This window comes from Dipteris shenzhenensis, chromosome 17 (genome assembly GCF_047967505.1).
Source record: "Dipteris shenzhenensis isolate YYH24624 ecotype China chromosome 17, Dip_SZ_1.0, whole genome shotgun sequence".
Taxonomy (NCBI): domain Eukaryota; kingdom Viridiplantae; phylum Streptophyta; class Polypodiopsida; order Gleicheniales; family Dipteridaceae; genus Dipteris; species Dipteris shenzhenensis.
In genome coordinates, this window is record NC_141612.1 from 49,761,355 (window position 1) to 49,782,137 (window position 20,783).

Below are 20,783 nucleotides of genomic sequence, written 5' to 3' on the forward strand. Positions count from 1 at the left end.
GTCAGGCCCCTAACAAGGGCTACAATACATAGCCGTTGGGCAGACCAAGAAGTCAAAGAGAAGTGACTTAGTCCGGGACTCCTGAAAATGAGAATAAAAGCACTGCCAATTGAGCCTCGCAAGTGCACCACAACCCCCATCGTGGAAATTGGACCAAAGAGGAGTAACCCCAAGTATGTATAGGACGCACCGACCTTCGTATGTAATCCATCAAGTGTTAGCTACTCTCTGCGCATGGCTTCTCGGGATTCGTTAAAGCTAATGGCCTTGGTTCAACCAAGGTTGACCTTCAGGTCATGTGCCTTGCAGAAGGTATGAAGTGCATCCAAGTGTCGCTGGAGGAGCTCTTGTGAAGATGAGAGTAAACCCACATCGTCTACATATAGGAGGATTGAATCATGGTTCCAGCAACAGAGCATCTTGTCCCCACGCCCCCAATCTCGAGCTCATCCATGTAGAGGCCAAACCAGGTTCGTAATAATGGACAGCCTTGTTTGATCCAAATAGTACTCATGATCTGCTCCATCTACCCTAATCCCATCCGAGGAGTGTCATGAACACCCAAATGATCTCCTGGCCATACTTAAGCTCTTGCAATCGTCTAATGAGGCTCTGCACTTTGCGAAAGCTTTGCAAAAAACCACAAAGCAGTAATAAACCCTCTATCTCCATGCTATGGCCTCCTCATTGACACCTCTCAATGTGTCACTTGCACCCTGCACTTAGGTGCAATGTGACACACTGGCTACATTGACAAGTGCGTAATAGTTTCCTAATAGGAGATTTTGTCATAAGCTGTGACCCCTTGGTGAGCCCTTGTCCAGGGACAATCAAGCATAAGCTACGTAAGTCAGTCTCTAAGCCATACGTCAAGTCAGACAATCAGTCTTGTTCACTGGTACCCACTGGAGAGCAATAGGTAGTTAGTGTTACCATCTTAGGTTAGGTTAGGTCTAGTTCATAGCCTAAAATAGGAGCCCCAGAGGGTCCCCCAAAGGTTGACCAATGGACCAGAGGGGAACCAGCAAAGGCAGCCTGCAAAGGCTGCCCACAAAACTCCCTGGCAAATGAGCTAGGGAGGGGCTTTTATAGGCCAAGGAGACCTTCTCAACTCTAAATTTCAGTCATCTCTCAGCTCTCTTTTAGGATCCATCACTCCTAGCTTTCACTCTCTCACTCACACAATAACCTTGCATCCCGGTGGACAGCACAAGCCTCTTCCTTGCCTTGCAGAAGTGCCCTACATTGTCAATGTGCACAGCATCAAGGTCTCGTTATTGGTCGGCCTTGCCTCTCAGGTCTTTGGATTTGCTATACATCTCCACAGTGTACTCTTCAGAAGCGCGTTTCCGTGCTCTCTCAAAGAGTGTTATTTGTATTCTTCAATTCTCCAAGTATAAAGCCAATTCGCCCTTGATTGGGGGAGGGGGCCCTCAGTGGGTACAGGGACCCAATCGGTTGTCAACTCCATTCTCTCTCTACCCTCATCTCCTTTTTCTCTCTATGGTGCATAACGCTAATTCTTCGGTGAAGGTTTAAAGGTCTTGATGTGATTACACAATCAAATTATCATTGCACGTTACACAATGTGAGTATGTGATCCAAAGTAGCGCGACTAGTCAAGAAGCATGCCTGTCCCTCAACCCTCAATCCCTAGAGCTCTACAAACTGAATAACCTCTGGGTCAAGCACTAATGCAAAGATTTTGGACATGACATGCCTAATCATAATGGTCCTACAGATTTTTGGGCTCATGGGATCCCTTGCCTTGTGGATGGGAGTGATCGTGAAGGGTCAGCTGTAAGGGAAACTGGTGCAAACAGCCTCTTTAAAAAGCTTTCCTCAGATCAGGGTTATAGTAATTACACCATATGCAATAATTAAGTACGTAGTTCTTCATGATCTTTCGCTCAACCATGATGAAGCTTTAAGGATGCAAGTTTGACACCATTGGCTATGAAAAGTGTGCAAGAAGTATGATGGGGTAATTGTCAAAGGTCATGTGATGGCTATTGCGGAATGTCATGCAGCATGTGTGCATTAAGAGTGCCATAATGTGGTGTCCATAAGAGGAGATGAGGCCCGCCTCTCAAGAAACTTCTGCAAGAAGTACTTAGAATTGTTACTAAACAAAATGTTCATTAACTACTACACTTTCTAGCGAACAAACAATGGACCGGAAGACAGTATTCACGTATCGTCTCTACCTCACTCAGAAGTTCATGCTTAGTCTCGTTGAAAGACTAGAGCCTCACACTCATCATTGTACCAGCTATTGCAGTTTACAGAGCCAAGAGGTGCAGGCTAGTGGAACAAGTGGTGTGTGTAAAAGTGTGTATTGCAGACTGATGGAGAGAGCAAGTGATCAAGGCCACTAAATGTCAATCGTGAGTAGAGTGAAAAGGCATGTAGAGTACTCAGGTGAAGGCTATGATCAAAGTGTTGGGATATCTCAAGGTGTATGCCTCAGGCACACCTTATGTTTCTATGTGTGAGTGCTAGAGGCACAGTTAGGTGCCCACAAGCACAGTTAGGTGGTGGAGAGCCACATAGGATGATTGAGAGAATCTAGGAGCAGATTGAGGAGATGATTGTGGAGCTCTGAGGTCATCAGTGATGTCAGTGAGCATGTATGAGGTGCCTACTTAAGGACCTCACTCTTCTTCATTCTAAAAAGCAAGTATTCTGAGTTTGTGTCCACTCTACTCTTTCCTTTCAGTATTCCAACATGGTATCAGAGACCTTTGATCCCCCTTGAGCCCATTTCTGCCACATCATCATCTTCTTCCTCCTCTTCTTCTTCACCATCTCTCCCTCTTCTTCCAAAAATTTGCTTGAGCTTGTTCTCCTCCGGTTCTCACCCATTTCCCACGCCCTTCCAGCTGGAGATCCATCTTGTTGGGGCGAATTTCGGGCTGCAAGGAATTGAAGAATTTCAAGCTCTGCTGGTCGCCATTGTACGAATTTCGTCGATTCTTCTTGCTGCGTTTTCTCTGCGCCTGCTCCTTCTTTCTCTAATTCCTTTCAGGGCAAGCTTCTCCATACTTTGGGCTACCTTGTGCTGAAATCTGAGCAGCAATGGCTGCATATTGAAGGAGAAAACAGAGAAAAACCAGTCGACTTTGTTGAAGAAGGAGAAGGCGACCTGACGCGTTTTTTCGCCTCTTCTTCCTAGAGGTTCTACTGTGGTATACCAGCTTTCTTTTGCCTCAGAAAGCCCCCTTTCTTTTGCTTTGAAGAGTGTGCTATAAGCCCTCCAAGTTCAGCTCTCTAGTTTTGACAGTTTTGACAAGCTTTTGAAAATGATGCTACATAAAATGCTACTCTAGCATTTCTGGTCTTTTGAAGTTTTAAATAACTTCAGTACAAGTGTTGCTTCAGTTTTGTTTTGACTTGCTAGACCTGGTTTTGATTGGAAAGTGTTTATTTCACCCACTTCTATGAAGCATGTAAGAAGAAGCATCATTGTTTGAAATCTAGTCACTACTATTTGCTACATCAAGTGCTCATATTTTGGAAGTCTTTCAGTTATTTTTGCCTTGTAAGAGAGATAGACACTGCCCAATATATGGGTTAGACCCTCTCATGGCTACCATATTTAATCTTGAGAAGTTCAATGGAAAGGGCTTCCATACATGGCAAATGAAGGTGAAATTTGCATTGATGCGGGAGAACTTATGGGGACTTGTCAAACCTACTCCTACCGCTTCCTCTACGGCCTCCAATGCTAGACAATCCTCAACACCGACACGACCGGCAAGGGATCCAGCAAGAGAAGAAAAGGCATATGGTATCATTGCTCTTGCTTTGGGTGATGATTATATACACCATATCTCTGACTTAGAGTCTCCTTCGGAAGCTTGGCAGAAGCTAGACATGATTTTTGGTGCAAGCTCTCACATCTCTAAATTATCACTTAAAATCTCTTTCTTTGAATTAAAGATGTCAAGTGATACTACTTTAGCAGCTCATGTCAACTATATGCGGAGTCTTATGACTCAATTAGCTTCTATCAACTCTCCTATCACTCCTGATGATGCTATGGCAGTGTTACTTAAGAGTATGCCTGAAAGTTTTGATCACATTGTTAGCACTTTGAAGAATCTTCCCAATCCTAATCTTGAAGGTATTATCTCTGCTCTCCAAGAAGAAGAAAGGCATATGGAGCTAAGGAAAGGCAATGACACTGCTTATGTTATGAAATTCCAAAAGGGCAAGTATACTCCTTGCAATCACTGTGGAAAGACAAATCACCTTTCAAAGGACTGCTTCAAAGTTAATCCATGCAAGCACTGTGGCAAGAACAACCATAATGAGAAGTTTTGCAGAGCCAAAGCAAAGACAGAAAATGCAAATCTACTTACAGTTAATGAGCCTCTACAAGATGAGGCATCCTTTGAAGATTATGCATTTTAAACACATCTCTATGTATGCTCCAGATCTCTCTTTTTATGTCAAGGTACTCAACCTGGATAGTCCTCCAAAATGAATGAAAATAAACTATTGTGTTTTGTGTGTTTTGTAAACACCTCTGGTCACCTTATGATGTAGGCCATGTGTATGTTTTGTTCCATGGTACCTCCTGCAGACATTGTGTGCATGTACATGCAGGGGAGATAACCATTGGAAGGTCTTTTTGTATCCCTTTTTGTTTACCTTACACCCAAGGAAACCCTTACTAGCATGAGAACCTAGCCATAGATTTATCCTTGACCACCATGAGATGGCATGAGAAACTATGAGACTAGATGTATCCTTGACATAGCCTGAGGCATTTCCTTGAGGGGGGGGTTGTTGGGATATCTCAAGGTGTATGCCTCGGGCACACCTTATGTTTCTATGTGTGAGTGCTAGAGGCACAGTTAGGTGCCCACAAGCACAGTTAGGTGGTGGAGAGCCACATAGGATGATTGAGAGAATCTAGGAGCAGATTGAGGAGATGATTGTGGAGCTCTGAGGTCATCAGTGATGTCAGTGAGCATGTATGAGGTGCCTACTTAAGGACCTCACTCTTCTTCATTCTAAAAAGCAAGTAAAGCAAGTATTCTGAGTTTGTGTCCACTCTACTCTTTCCTTTCAGTATTCCAACACAAAGTGTATGTCATTATATATAGTGTGCATGGGTGGGGTCATGGTATGCATTGTAAGGCGTGGGATGGATACACAGAGAAGAGATAGGTGCGATCTGCTCCAGCATCTGGTGGCGAGACAAGAAAGTTAGTGATATGTGAGACGAAGGCAAGGGATCCCATGAGATACTCAGCTAAGCTTGGGTGGGAAACAAGTAAATTCACCTAACGAAGGCCACCGATCTAGACCAATATAAATGACAAGATCATGTATGTTATAAACCAGAGATCACACCATGTGTCCTCTGGGAACAACTCCGCGTCCCACACCCCACTCTAAAACCACACTACGGTGCTTATGGGATTTCTCCCAAGCCCACGATCACGTGTCAAGGCACGAAGGCATGAGACACTTTGACCTCTATTTTTCCTTCAATGAATCACTTAGACTAGAGTACCAAAGAGGGTGTTAGGACCACCAGAGGTTTATTATGTCAACACCCCTCCTTGGTTCTAACACTTGTTTTTTAATTTTGACTACGAGTGCGCCAATCACAAAAGGCGCTAACCAATCGAACACACAAATTTGCAAGTTAGGACAGAGCGGCCAATCAGGCAGAGCTGGCGCCAATTCGGCGTCGCCAATCATAGTTGACAAGGCACACACACGCAGGCCAACACCTATCCCACATGCATCGCCTGTTGTCACTACATAGCTTACCGTCAACTCGGACTACAGTTGCCATCAAAACGTGTAAGGGTCCCCAATTTGCCACAGCACGCACTCGCATTCAATGCACGCTACAACACACACGGTGCACACTATAGCACAACAACCAGCCCGGTATAGGGCTGCAGCCCATTGTAGTTCACAAAAGTCAAATGTCACGTAGTCAACATGTATCAATACCACCAAGTCCCGTAGGATTCACCGGCTCGGATACCATGTTAGAAAGCAAAGGCAATGCCACCTGTCCTCTAGGAAGAGCGCTAGGAGCAAGGGTCTCACTCCCCACCCCATAGCCACGCTAAGGTCCTCCTCATTCGCCAACAATCCCTTGAGGGATTTGAGGAGCAGCTTCACTTAGCCTATATATCTAAGGCCACACATTATGGGATTTTCCCAAGCCCACTACCACGTGTCAAAGTGCGACGGCATGAAACCCTTTGGCCTCTATTTTTCCTTCAATTAATCGCTAAAAATACGGTACCAACGGGGGTGTTGGTACCACACGACGCTTATTATTTCAACAATGTCCAAGAAGCATGCCCATAAGATGTGACTAGGCTCGCCTGTTTACGGAAACTCAGGACATCCTTACATCATCAAAATCAAAATCTCGCAATAACATAGACTCATTGCAAAAATCAAGAAGCGATACCTAATGTGTGCCTATCCTCGCCTAATGACAAAGATATGGGCATATGGTGCTGCAATTATGTCATTATGCTGGCTACATCTCTCCTTTGAAGGTGTGTGGCTTGAACATTGGTCTACATTTGCTGTCGGTTGTAGTTCCTGCCTTTGAAAGCTTTATGCTGCTCGTAACTCTTACGCTTGTAGATTTTGTGATCATTCAATTTGGATGGGCCAAATATCGCATCTCCGACTTGTGGTAAGCGTGGCCTCCTTTTGTTTTTCTTTTTTTTGGCAAGAAGATGTTGATTATATTAATGCTTGAAAAAACCATACAACCATCCTCCAATCCGAGTTGTCGATGAAAACAAAGAAAAGAGCTGGTTGCCAACTACAAGAACAACCGTTCGTTTCCGGATCTCACCGCTCATCGCCTATAGAGAGTCCGAAACCGGAGCTAGCAGCCATGCCAGTGGTCTATATGCCCAATGAATACCCCTTGCAAACAGGGTGTAGAAAACTCCTGCCGGCCATGTTTGGCAGAAGCGCTCTCGCCTCTCGACAATTGCTCTCGAGCTTGGAGTACCACGCTCCCAAATGGCGCACGGTCTTGCAAGACAGCTAAGCAAGCATGGGATCACATTGCATCTTTGTATCATGTGCGGAATGAGGCAAGGATTGCCTATCTTTGCAAGCAGTTGAAAGACTTGAAGCTTGAAGAGGGTGGTAAGATGGATGCCTATCACACTAACGTGAAGGATTTGAAAGAGCAGTTGGGCAACATTGATGAGATTATGCCTAATTCTCAGCTTGTTTCTAATACCCTTGATGGGTTGCCTGATTCTTATCAAAGCTTTGCTACTACATGGAGGTTGGTTGCAAGGGGTGATGCCAATCATTTCTCATTTGACCTGTTGGTTGCTCTTCTTCTTCAGGAGGAGCAAAGTCGTGCGCATTGCAATGCTTCTATGGCTAGTGATCAAGCCTTTGCTGCCCATCACAAACACAAAGGTAAAGGCAACGTTTCAGCTGGAAATCCCTCTCATTCCCATGCTGATCATTCACATGGTGCCTCTTCTTCAGGGGATAACAAAAAGAAGAAGAGAGGTAATTATTGCAAGAAACCTGGGCATGATATTTCTGAATGCAGGAAGCACATTGCATCTGAAAATAAGGAGTCGGTCTTGCAATATCTGGTTCTTCTAGTGCAGAAGATCGACATGAGTCCGCTAATTTCGCACAAGACCAACATCGGGCTTTGTTGGTTACATGTCAGTATAATCCTGATGTTCATAATACTTGCATGGCAGTTTCAAATGTTCATGATGCCTGGTTCTTTGATAGTGGTGCTAGCAAGCACATCACTTCTTGCTGGAAGTTATTCAGCTCATTAGAGCAAACATCTAAGGGCGGCAGTATCACATGTGCAAATAATGCATCATATATCGTGAAAGGTATTGGGCAAGTTGCTCTTACTTCTGTCTCTGGTGGTGTTGTCACTCTAGAGAATGTGCTTTATGTTCTAGGCATTCGCAAGAACCTCATTTCTCTTTCAGCCATAGCTACATGTGGTTTTCAGGTTCTTTTTTATAGTGTTAGGTGTGCAGTGTATGATGTTACAAATGCCTTTACCATGGTCGTGATTGGCACATTGACTAGAGGTCTTTATCCACTTGATGCTTATGACTGATGTTACATATGCCTTTACCATGGTCGTGATTGGCACATTGACTAGAGGTCTTTATCAACTTAATGCTTATGACAGATGTTTGGATGATGATGCTGCACTTGCAGATGCACATGCCTTTGCTCTTGATTCTACCATGGCAAATATCCATTTGTGGCATGAGAGGTTTTGACACCTCAACTTTGGGGCTTTGGTGAAGTTATATAAGAATGGTATGGTTGTTGATCTTTCCAAAATGCATATGTCTTCCAAGCTTGTTTGTGAACCATGCTTGGTTGGTAAGATGCACTGTGCTGCATTTCCCAAGGATGGGAGAGTGCTTCACGCAAGCTTTATCTGGTTCATAGTGATGTTTGTGGACCCATGAGGGTTGCAGCTCTTGGGGGATTCTATTATTTTGTCACTTTTATTGATGACTTCACGAGGTATACTTCGCCTTGAAATCCAAATCTTAAGTTTCTTCATGCTTCAAGCATTTTATTGCCTTGGCTGAGAATGAGAGTGGGCTGCATATTGCTCATCTTAATACAGATAGAGAGGATGCAAACATGTCAAAGGAGTTTGCTGTTTTTTTGGCTTCCCATGCCATACATCATCGATGCACGGTGCCTTATACACCTCAACAGAATCCTGTGGCTGAGCGGAAAAATATGTTAGTGATGGGGATGGCCACGTGCATGTTGAAAGGCAAACATTTGCCTAACAAGTTCTGGTTGGATGCGGTCATGTGTGCTAATTATATCTTGAACAAATGTCCCACAAAGGCATTGCAGACTATCACACCTTATGAGGCTTGGACGGGTCGTAAGCCTCGCAATTTTCACATGAGGGATTTTGGATGCTTAGCTTATGCTCATGTGCCTTCACAAACACGCACTAAGTTGGATGATAAAGCTGTCAAGTGCATTTTTATTAGGTATAGCTCCAAGAGCGAGGGCTATAAACTATATCATACCCGCACGGGCAAGTGTTGTGTCAGTCAGGATGTTCCACCATGAATTTGTTGGACTGTCCAAAACAGCCCGTTGTTGATGACCCACACATCTTTGATAGCTTGATGCCTTTGTTTCCATCCGATGCTCGGGATGATCTTCCATCTGAGGATGTACCTCCTCCATCTAATGGTCATTTACAGCCACATGTGCAGCCAGATATTCAGCCTGATATGCCTCTCATTGATCAGGACCATTTGCACAGGCCTCTTGACCAAGAAAGAGCTGAAATCCAGGAGCCCAAAAAGGTAACCGTTGGCTCCTCGACACATTAAAAGACAACAAACAAGATACTCCTCTGCCAGCCCATACTAGAGCAGCTGTTCGGAAACGGCATGCTAGTTTCCTTGCTTATGCTTTGGTTGCTATGGCATGCAATGAAGAGCCATTATGTCATCAAGATGCCTTTCAGACTGATTGTTGAGTACAGTTGCTACTTCTAGCTGTGAAGCTGAGTACAGAGCAACCTTTACAACTACAGTGGAGTGTGTTTGGCTTCGGAAGCTACTTGCAGATCTTTATGCATGTCAAACTGCTCCTACCGTCATCTTCACTGATAGTCAAAGTGCTTTGGCTGTTGCATGAAAACCTGTTTTCCATGCTCGCACAAAGTATATTGAGGTTCACTATCACTATGTCAAAGAGCGATTAATAATCAGCAGGTGATATTCAGTTGTCTTATGTTCCCACTGAAGACAACTTGGCGGATCTTTTTGCAAAGGCTCTACCTCGACCTAAGTTTGAGGCTTTTCGGCAAGCTTTAAACTTAGTACCTTTTGTAACTTCATGTATTGTACTCTCTACATTCATAGTTTGCTATATCCCTACACGACGAACATGTGCAACCATGACATTAGATATTCAGGTATCCTAGGACATGTCATGGATACTTCAGCCAATACCATGAAGGGGGGTTGGTAGGCCATTCTATGGGCTATCCATAGGTGCCACTTATTCCTTGATATGTGCCTTATAGGCTTAGTTATAGTCAGTTACGACTATTGGTTAGTAAATGTACCACCTACATCAGTTAGGACACTTAGTTCAGTTAGGGCAGTTAGCCCTACGGTTTTTTTATGTTGGCTCCCTCTTGAGCCTCCACTCTCAGTTTTGCAGCAATCTATTACAGCATCTCGTTTTTCTCCTAGTCTCCTCCATTTTTAAGCTTCCATTGCTTGCCATAGCCAATAGGCACTTCGAATGAAACCAAGGAGGCGCCAACAGCTCGCAGCAATTGTGCCTGGCTAGAGACCCCGCGGACGGCTAGAGGCTGCTGTCCAACTCAAAAGAGGCACTAGACGAAGGGAGGGGGGGCCACAAAACAGCATGCCCCCGCTGTTCTGTAGTGCAGACTGTGCCACACCCACGTGGTGAGCTAGAGGTCTGGGAGCGGAGGAGAAGATCAGAGGAGGAGAGAGAGAGGATGGGGGTGGGGGGGGGGAGGCGAGGGTGCAGCTCGCAGGTAGAGCAGTGTGTGGCCTCCTAACAACGTACCATCCCAATGCACCTCGCGAGTCCCATGCTTCTATCAGAAACCCAATGGGTGATGAGCTTCTTTCAAAAGAAGACTAAAGACTAGATGGTGTTACCAAAGTCAAGGTTTCCTTTAAATACAAGGCATGGCCACTCCTCCAAATCCCTCCACAACCATCACTAAATCCTTGTGTGCCATATGGCACTCTTCTCCTCTATCCCCCATGAAAGACCTCTCTAGTTTATCCTTCAAGACAAGGCCTATTAACTCTGCACCACACCAACGGCTGCTACATATTCAAGACTCTGATGATTTGTCTAAATAAAAAATTCAAGATTCTCGAGCTCTCCTAGCCCATATTATCATTGCAGGTTGTATCTTATAGATGATGTATATTCTGGTATGGGCTATTTCTGCCTATTTGTACTTTTTCAGCAGCAACCTAGGTACTTTGCTGTTTTAAGAGGAGGTTATGTCACGAGGACGTGAAAAGTGATGTAAAGTATCTTCATAACTCAACCTACGCTTAACCCAAGGCTAACCATGGTTAAGTGTTGTAATGGTTTGGCCGTGAGGGACTGGCTAGAGGAAGTACACACTTCCTAGAAGTTCCTAAGGGCAAAGTCTAAGTGCACCACTAGGTCATAGGGGCAAGCCAAAGGCTTTAAAAGAGGGGTCTAAAAGTTGGGCCCAAGGACAACCAACGTTGCCCTTGGTATGGGGGTTAGGACTTTAATGAAGGGGCAAATGGCAAGGAGGAGATGCCATTTGTCATGCATGTGTATGCATGCCCTTCCCCCACCTTCCATCTCTCTCCCCTCACTCTCCCAGAGGTGTTGGACGTTTTCAGTCATTCTTGTGCAGTTTGAGCTGTTTCAAGCCTGTTTTCAGCCGTTTTAAGCCGTTTTACCTCTGTTTTGATTGTTCCAAGACTAGTACGCACTTCTAGGAAGTGCCAGAAATCATTTCTAAACTTTCTCAAAATTTTCGTATGGACTGTACGGACGTCGTTACGGCTGTACAAAATCCGTACAGACGTGTTCAGCTGCCTCTAGCAGCTGCTCGAGGTTGTCGTTTGCTGTGCTAGACCTTTGTGCACATGTTTTTGGCTGCGTAGTGGCTTCTGGAGCTGTTTTGGACCAGTGCGGGGTGCAAGAGGAACTTTCCCTGCTGCTTTTGGCACCTTCTCTTAGAAGGACTCAGGCACAGATCCCAAGGCAATCATTTCGGGACAGATCTATGAACCATCTTTCCTCTACAGCTCTTTCTTGTTCACCCTCCGCTCTCTACCTTCATTTCTCTCTTCTCCTGATTGCTGAAAGACTACACCCTGCGGGGAGCCTGGACAGAGAATAGGTGCAAGGAAGGAGCTCGCCCCTTTGCCACAGACAGCGGGAGTTGGTTCCAGGTTCGGTTTTTCCTTGTTCTTTCTTGCTTTGCAGCTTTTTGCAGTGCATGCGTGTTGTGTGCAGTCCTTTTAGGACTCCAACAGGTTCTAGGAAGCACCCAAAGGCAAGGGTGATCCTGTCGAAGGCCTAAGGACAGTGTGGATGCATGTGATAGCCTTGAGGCTCCTTGAGCTCAGTTTGCCAGTCGTTTCAATGCCTAAATGCCTCTAAGTTGTGTCAAATCAGAAGTGAATGCCTGAGTATGCCTTGCCAATGGGAATTCTAGTGGTGCGCTGGGATTAGATGCCTTGAAGACAAGTAGAGGATTTGTAGAGAGGAACAGTGCAGGGTTGAACCCTTGTTGTAAAGCATTTCCATTCAGAAGCATTAAATAAATATCGTAAGGGGCGCCAAGGCATTTGGGGCTAGTGGGTGCACTGTTGAGCAGGGGCATTCTAGCCTCACCTTTGTTGTTGTTGAAGCTTCTTTCTAAGTTGTGCTAAGTGATTTAAGTGATTGAAGCTTGCATTGTGGCTATTTATGAAGTTTAAGACTGAGTAGAAGAAGATCGTCACCGTCTTCCTACAGAGGTGGGCCCTGGTAGTGTTGGGTGAAGGACACCTTCAGTGCAATTGTTGCTATGGCCATCAATCTTAGCAAGCATGTCACACCGTGAGAGGTCATTGACCATTTCAGAGCAGGAGGGGCGGGACGAAGACAAAGCATCAGAGAGCTTAGAAGAGGAGCACAGTACCAGCAGGGGTGATGACCGGTAGGATTGTGGGGCTCATCCAGTCTCTCCTGAGCATGCCACGGAGGACTCACAGGATGAGGTAGATGAGGCAGAGGAGCTTGATCCCAATGCACTTTCAGCTACAAATGCAAAGTGTAGCGGGAGCCCTGTTGCAGTTGCAACATGTTGTCACGGAGATTATGCAAGCTCCTCCCCCTATGGTTGCTTCCCCTAGAAGGAAAAAGTCATCTCAGAAGAAACATAAGAAGCATAAGAAGACCCCTAGGCATGTTTCTTTCGGTGCACAGCCGTCAAAGATGCTATCGATCACCACTGTAGCGGGTAATGCCAATAACTTCCATTCAGTCAATCAGGGACAGCAAGCCCTTCCTCAGCCCACGATGCATCTAGGATATTTCGGAGGGGGATCAGTTTGTCAGGCAATGGTGGCACCATCTGCAGAGGCACCCGGAACGCCAGGTAGCTTTATGGGCAGCACGCAGCCGGGAATGCAGAATTTCCAGCAACCTATGATGGGTGGAACGCCCCTTGCAAATGCCAATATGATGTACTCAAACATTGGGATGCAGCCTGGAATGCAGACAGGAATGCCTCCGACAATGGGCAATACTTGGAATATGCCACAGATGTAGGGAGTGGGACCTGGAATGCCAAACCCCACCATGGGTACGGTTGGAATGGCTTAGAATGCGGGAGCAGTGATGCCCCCACCGTTTTTACAGGCCCCCGTTTATGACAATCTCACCCCTAAAGGCAAATTGAAAGATTACAAGGAGGGAGGGGCAACTGTCAAGTTTAAAACTTTCAATGGGATGCAGGATAGATTGAAGGCTTTGACATTCGTGCAACAGTTTGATGCTGCCTACTCAAGTGGACACTTCACAGAATCCTCCAAAGTCCGAAAGGCAGCCACCTTTTTGAAGGGCAATGCGCTCAAATGGTGGACCAACCTCCTCTTGCAAGGCAGAGCACCTACCACTTGGGTCGAATTCAAGCAGGTCTTCTCAGCAGCATGGCTCACTACCACTTTTGTGGTGGATATCATGACCGCCTGGTAAAGGTTGGATGCTGCAAATTGCAGAAATTTGGAGGACTACAATAAGAAGTTTTGGGAAGCCCTACTGCCAGTAAATTCTTACAGACATGTACCGCTGTCCGAGCAAATTGAAAGATATTGCTGCGGGTTGCCAAAGGAGATTCAGGACTACTGCACGAAGACAAGGGTTTCCAATATGTCTCAGTTGGTTGAGAATGCCACTACAGCTTATGCACTAATGCAAGGGAAAGTTTCTAGGTTTAAAGGAAGCTCATAGGAGACATCAAGGTCAAAGGGCAGCAAGACAGAATCCCCTAAGAAGTTCAGACAGTTTTCGCAGCCCATGAAGGCAAAGTTTGTTGGAGGACAGAGGCGAGTACCGACCCGCATGTCTAATGAGGAAAAGCAAATTCTCTATGATGCCAACAAATGTTATATTTGCAAGGAGGAAGGCCACATGGCTTTTGAATGCCCACATAAGAAGCGGAAGTTCCTTCCTTCTGAGCAGGGTGAGCACAAGGAGGAAAAGAGGACTGATCAGAATAATAAAAAGCCCAAGCCCACTGCTGGTCTTTTGCCATACTTGATTGGGGCTGTTCAGAATACAGATGCTACAGAGTTATGCCGGGCATGGGGCAAGATAAGAGACCAAACAGCTTTGATGTTTTTCGATCCGGGAACCAAGGCCAATTTCATCTATCCAAAGCTGGCTGGAAAGTTAGGAATAAGGGCAGAAGAGATGGGTCCTTTGTGTGATGCAAATATGGCTTGTCCGGGACTCAGCTAGTCAGTTACTCCGGTGATAGGCAAGCTGCGGATGCATATTCAGAGCTACATGGACACAGAAGAGTTCTATATTATGCTGTTGAATGGTTGTGATATGTTACTGGGGATACCTTGGCACTTTCGTGTTGGGGCTGTTTTGGATACAAAGAATAAAACAATCACAATCACTCACCGTGGCAAGACCCACGTTCTGGATGCTAAATTGAAGGGAGAATCCATCCCTGTTGTATCTGCTTCTACCATTGGCAACGTAATGAAAAAGCATCTTTCAGCATACTTAGTGTTTGCATATGAAAAGAAGTCAGTAGAAGAAGAGTCTCATTTTTCTAAGCTGGAAAAACAGCGGACAGATTTTCTTTTTCAGTTTAGGGACTGTGTTCTTGACTCACTTCCACAGGAGTTGCCCCCTGAAAGGCCAGAAGACCACATGATAGATATAATCCCTGGTAGCAGTGCTCCTAACCGACCATCTTACAGGGTCAGTGCAGCCCAGCAAGAGAAAATTATGAACCAGGTCAAGGACCTGCTGTAGAAGGGCCTGATTCAGCCCAGCTCTTCACCTTACTGCTCACCCGTGCTCTTGGTCCAGAAGAAGGATGGATCCTGGCGGATGTGCATTGACTATAGAGCCCTCAATAAGATTACCATTAAGAACACATTCCCTATACCTCGGATAGATGATATTTTGGATAGGTTACAGGGATCTGATATGTTCAGCCGCATTGATCTGAAGAGTGGTTATCACCAGATCAGAATTCAGCCAGAGGATGCTCACAAAACAGCATTTCGTACCACATTTGGTTTGTACGAGTTTCTTGTCATGCCATTTGGGTTAACTAATGCACCTGCCACCTTCAACAGAATGATGGACAGGATTTTTAGAGAGCACCGAACCTTTGTTGGCACTTTCTTCGATGATATCATCGTGTTCTCTCAGGATGAGGCTGAACATGGGAAGCACCTGGCAATTGTTCTCAAGGAGCTACGGAAGCATAAGCTGCTTGTCAATGCTAAGAAAAGTGAATTCTTCATGCATGAGATCCATTTTCTCAGGCACATTGTTTCCAAGGATGGAGTTAGGATGGACCCTGCCAAGGTAGAGGCCATCAGGAATTGGCCACACCTGAAGAACATCCATGAAGTACGTAGCTTTCTGGGCTTGTGCTCGTACTACAGGAGGTTCATTCGGTATTTTGCAGAGATTGCATCTCCTACATGCCTTACAGAACAAAGGGGTCACTTTCACATGGGGTCCCAAAGAAATTGCAGCTTTTGACCTACTGAAGGAGCGACTCTGCTCAGATCCTCTAATTATTTTGCCAGATCTTCGCAAACCCTTCGTTGTCCAAGCAGATGCATATGGGAACAGCGTAGGAGGGGTACTTATGCAGGATGGAAGAGTCGTGGCATACCAGAGTAGAGTGCTCCAGGATGCTGAAATGAATTATCTTTTGGGTGCTGATTTTCATGTTCAGACCGATCATCAATCACTGCGGTACTTTCTCACTCAGAGAAAGTTGTCTGAGAAGCATATGAGGTGGGCAAATTTTCTTTCTATGTTTCATTTTCAGATTGTGCATGTGCTTGGGAAGAAGAATGTTGTTGCAGATGCACTGTCACGCAAGCCCACTCCAGATGCAGTGTTTGTTAAGCCACAAGTTTCAGCAATGACCATTGCATATCATGATGAGCTTGATGCCATGAAGGATCAATATGCCAATGATGCTGATTTTTCACGGATTTATGATCCGTTGGTTGATGGACAGAGGCATGAGCACTATACTCTCAAAGACGGATTTCTGATGATGCATGGCAGATTGTGTGTCACGAAACAGTTGAGGCCCAAAGTGTTGACAAAGAGTCATGCTCCATCCTATGCATGACATAGAGGCATTGATGCCACCATCAAAGCTATGGAGCACTATTTCTTTAGGCCATCATTGACGAAAGATGTCGAGGCATATGTCAGGACATGCATCACCTGCCAAAAGGTGAAATATGACAGGCAGAAGCCGGCTGGACAGCTGCAGCCTCTACCTATTCCCGATCAACCTTGGCAGAGCATTGCCATGAATTTTATCCTTGATCTTCCTCGTACACCATCTGGACATGATGGGATATGCACCATTATTTGCAGCTTCAGCAAGCAGGCCCACTTCATTCCCGTTAGAAAGAAAATTACAGCAAACCAGATGGCGAGACTCTTTATGTCTCATGTGTTTAAACATCACAGGATGCCTCAATCAATTGTCAGTGATAGAGACCCACGGAGGACAAGTCTTTTCTTGAGAGGTATCTTTGAGAATAAGGGTACCACGCTGAATTTCTCATCCTCTTTCCATCCTGAATCTGATGGGCAGTCCGAAGAAGCCAATTCCACTGCCCTTGATCTTCTCAAATGCTATGTTTCGGATCAGCAATCGAAATGGGAGCAATTTTTGCCACTTGTTGAGTTCGCGTACAACAACACTATACACTCATCCACGGGGAAAGCCCCCTTTGAAATTGTGGCACGAGAACGGAAGGTACCTCCCATTCTGCATACGAAAGAGAAGATTTTTGAAGCGGACAGATTTGTGGAAAGTTTGGATGTTGCTTACCAGAAGGTCAAAACAGCCCTCGAGAAAAGCCAAGAGAAGCACAAACGGGTAGCCGATAAAGCATCGCCGCGAGTTGCTCTTGAAAGAGGGCGATTGGGTGCTGCTGCATTTTCAAAAAGCACGACTCAGGAAGATGAAAGGCAAGACCAAAGTGTACACAAAGCTGAAGATGCAGTATTATGGTTCTTTTCAGATTTTTGAACGCATTAATGATGTACCTTACAGGCTGAAGCTACCTGCCACTTGGACCATACACAATGTCTTTCATGTGAGTTTATTGAAGCCTTTCCAGGGTGATGTGCTTGCTGACCTACTGCATGAGGATCAGCCCGAGGTGAAAGAGTTGGATGAAATCTTGGTTCCGGAATAGATTTTGGCACATATGGAAAGAAAAGCGAAAGGTAGAGTTTCCCATCGCTACCTGGTGAAGTTCAGGAATTATCCTGCACTAGATGCGAGGTGGATGGAGAAGGGTGACCTGGCAGACTCACCTCAGATTTTGCAGCTCTACCTCGACGCATTTCAGCTTGCGCCAACTACGCTACAGGATCCTACAGGTTCAGCAGAGTAGAGATCTAGAGCATTGCCTGGTGCTCAAGAGGAGGGTAGCACCTCCCCTTGATTCTGACTGCTCATATATCTTGAGATCGCTTGGTGGCACCGATTGTCTCACCCCAGATGCTGCTTGCTCACAGTATTTCTGCCGTGAGGTCTCCATGATGGGTGTTCGCGACACTCCACATAGAGGATGCATTATGTATGGATGGACTCTCGAGCTCTCCTAGCCCATATTATCATTGCACGTTGTATCTTACACATGATCTATATTCTGGTATGGGCTATTTCTACCTATTTGTACTTTTTCAGCAGCAACCTAGGTAGTTTACTGTTTTAAGAGGAGGGTATGTCATGAGGACGTGAAAAGTGATGTAAAGTATCTTCGTAACTCAACCTACACTTAACCCAAGGCTAACCATGGTTAAGTGTTGTAATGGTTTGGCCGTGAGGGACTGGCTAGAGGAAGTGCACACTTCCTAGAAGTTCCTAAGGGCAAAGTCTAGGCGCACCACTAGGGTCCTAGGGGCAAGGCAAAGGCTTTAAAAGAGGGGTCTAAAAGTTGGGCCCAAGGACAACCAATGTTGTTTGGTATGGGGGTTAGGACTTTAATGAAGGGGCAAATGGCAAGGAGGAGATGCCATTTGTCATGCATGTGTATGCATGCCCTTCCCCCACCTTCCATCTCTCTCCCCTAACTCTCCCAGAGGTGTTGGACGTTTTCAGTTGTTCTTGTGCTGTTTGAGATGTTTGAGCTATTCCAAGCCTGTGGCAAGGAGGAGATGCCATTTGTCATGCATGTGTATGCATGCCCTTCCCCCACCTTCCATCTCTCTCCCCTAACTCTCCCAGAGGTGTTGGACGTTTTCAGTTGTTCTTGTGCAGTTTGAGCTGTTTGAGCTATTCCAAGCCTGTTTTCAACCGTTTTAAGCCGCTTTAACTCTGTTTTGACTGTTCCAAGGCTAGTACGCACTTCTAGGAAGTGCCAGAAGTCATTTCTAGACTTTCTCAAAATTTTCGTACGGACTGTACGGACATCCTTACGACTATACGAAATCCGTACAGACGTGTTCAACTGCCTCCAACAGGAGCCCGAGGTTGTCTTTTGCTACGCTGGACCTTTGTGCACATGTTTTATGCTGCGTCGTGGCTTCTAGAGCTGTTTTGGACCAGTGCAGGCTGCAGGAGGAACTTTCCCTACTGCTTTTGGCACCTTCTCTTAGAAGGACTCAGGCACAGATCCCAAGGCAATCATTTCGGGACAGATCTATGAACCATCTTTCCTCTACAGCTCTTTCTTGTTCACCCTCCACTCTCTACCTTCATTTCTCTCTTCTCCTGATTGCTGAAAGACACCTACACCCTACGGGGAGCCTGGACAGAGAATAGGTGCAAGGAAGGAGCTCGCCCCTTTGCCACAGACAGCGGGAGTTGGTTCCAGGTTCGGTTTTTCCTTGTTCTTTCTTGCTTTGCAGCTTTTTGCAGTGCATGCGTGTTGTGTGCAGTCCTTTTAGGACTCCAACAGGTTCTAGGAAGCACCCAAAGGCAAGGGTGATCCTGTGGAAAGCCTAAGGACAGTGTGGATGCATGTGATAGCCTTGAGGCTGCCTTGAGCTCAGTTTGCCAGTGGTTTGGATGCCTAAATGCCTCTAAGTTGTGTCAGATCAGAAGTGAATGCCTGAGTATGCCTTGCCAATGGGAATTCTAGTGCTGCACTGGGATTAGATGCCTTGAAGACAAGTAGAGAATTTGTAGAGAGGAACAGTGCAAGGTTGAACCCTTGTTGTAAAGCATTTCCATTCAGAAGCATTAAATAAATACCGTAAGGGCCGCCAAGGCATTTGGGACCAGTGGGTTCACTGTGTACTATTTTCATTGAGCAGGGGCATTCTAGCCTCACCTTTGTTGTTGTTGAAGCTTCTTTCTAAGTTGTGCTAAGTGATTTAATTGACTGAGGCTTGCATTGTGGCTATTTATGAAGTTTAAGACTGAGTAGCAAAGGATCACTATACTTTTGTTTATCGAAGGCCGGTTTCAGTGGTTCCATTGCCAGGATCGTCACCATCTTCCTACAGAGGTGGGCCCTGGTAGTGTTGGGTGAAGGACACCTTCAGTGCAATTGTCGCTATAGCCATCAATCTTAGCAAGCATGTCACACCGTGAGAGGTCATTGACCATTTTAGAGCACGAGGGGCAAGACGAAGACCAAGCATCAAAGAGCTTTGAAGAGGAGCACAGTACCAGCAGGGGTGATGACCAGTAGGATAGTGGGGCTCATCCAGTCTCTCCTGAGCATGCCACGGAGGACTGACAGGATGAGGTAGATGAGGCAGATGAGCTTGATCCCAATGCACTTTCAGCTACGAATGCAAAGTGTAGCGAGAGCCCTGTCGCAGTTGCAACAAATTTGCATGTCCGCTAATAGATAACCATACAAACACCAACTCTTCAACATACTCAATGCAATAGAAAGAAGTGCCATTGTACATGCAATGGAAATTGGGTGGTGATAACGTTGCAAGGCGAAGGATCTAGGCTGAACCACAGAACAATGAACCATTGCCTGAAGTCGCCCTCGAATGAACTCCCAATCTCTCTCGACGATTAACTTTGAAATCATCTCTCTAAATGGGGTGGCGACAGTGGTAATTTGCCCTCCATTGTCTTCACCCCAAGGCTGGTTGAGAGAGTAGGACAGCCTTTGTTCCATCGACTTGATGCTGACCCATTCCACACCGAAAAGAAAGAGCAATGGCCAAGCAAGACGGTGAGGGTGCATCACTTCTGATGCTGGGTGTTGCTTCCCACTGAACTTTGACTAGCGCCAAGGCTACAAGTGGAAGCTAAGGAGAGAAGGGGGGCACTAATCAACCCACATGGTACAACTAGATATTTGTTAGTCCTTGTGGAGTACGAAATGCAGTTTTATAAACATCTTATGAAGGTTACTGGGGCAAAACAAACAAGTGGGAGCCACAAATGATTACTTGTAGACTAGATTGTATGGAAAAAAAAAGTTATGTGCATAACTTTACTAGGCTTCCCATCATCATGCTTCAGGCAAGTATTCCTCTTTTTTTGTGCC

General features: G+C 45.6%; 1 protein-coding gene and 1 pseudogene across 4 annotated transcripts in view; one reads left to right on the forward strand and one right to left on the reverse strand.

Annotated features, from left to right (window-relative positions):
* LOC147892238 (inositol hexakisphosphate and diphosphoinositol-pentakisphosphate kinase VIP2-like) overlaps nucleotides 1-20,783 on the reverse strand; it is a 248,985-nt gene that overhangs the window by 115,472 nt on the left and 112,730 nt on the right. The gene's annotated exons all lie outside the window — the stretch shown is intronic.
* On the forward strand, nucleotides 13,423-15,075 carry LOC147892239 (uncharacterized; annotated as a pseudogene).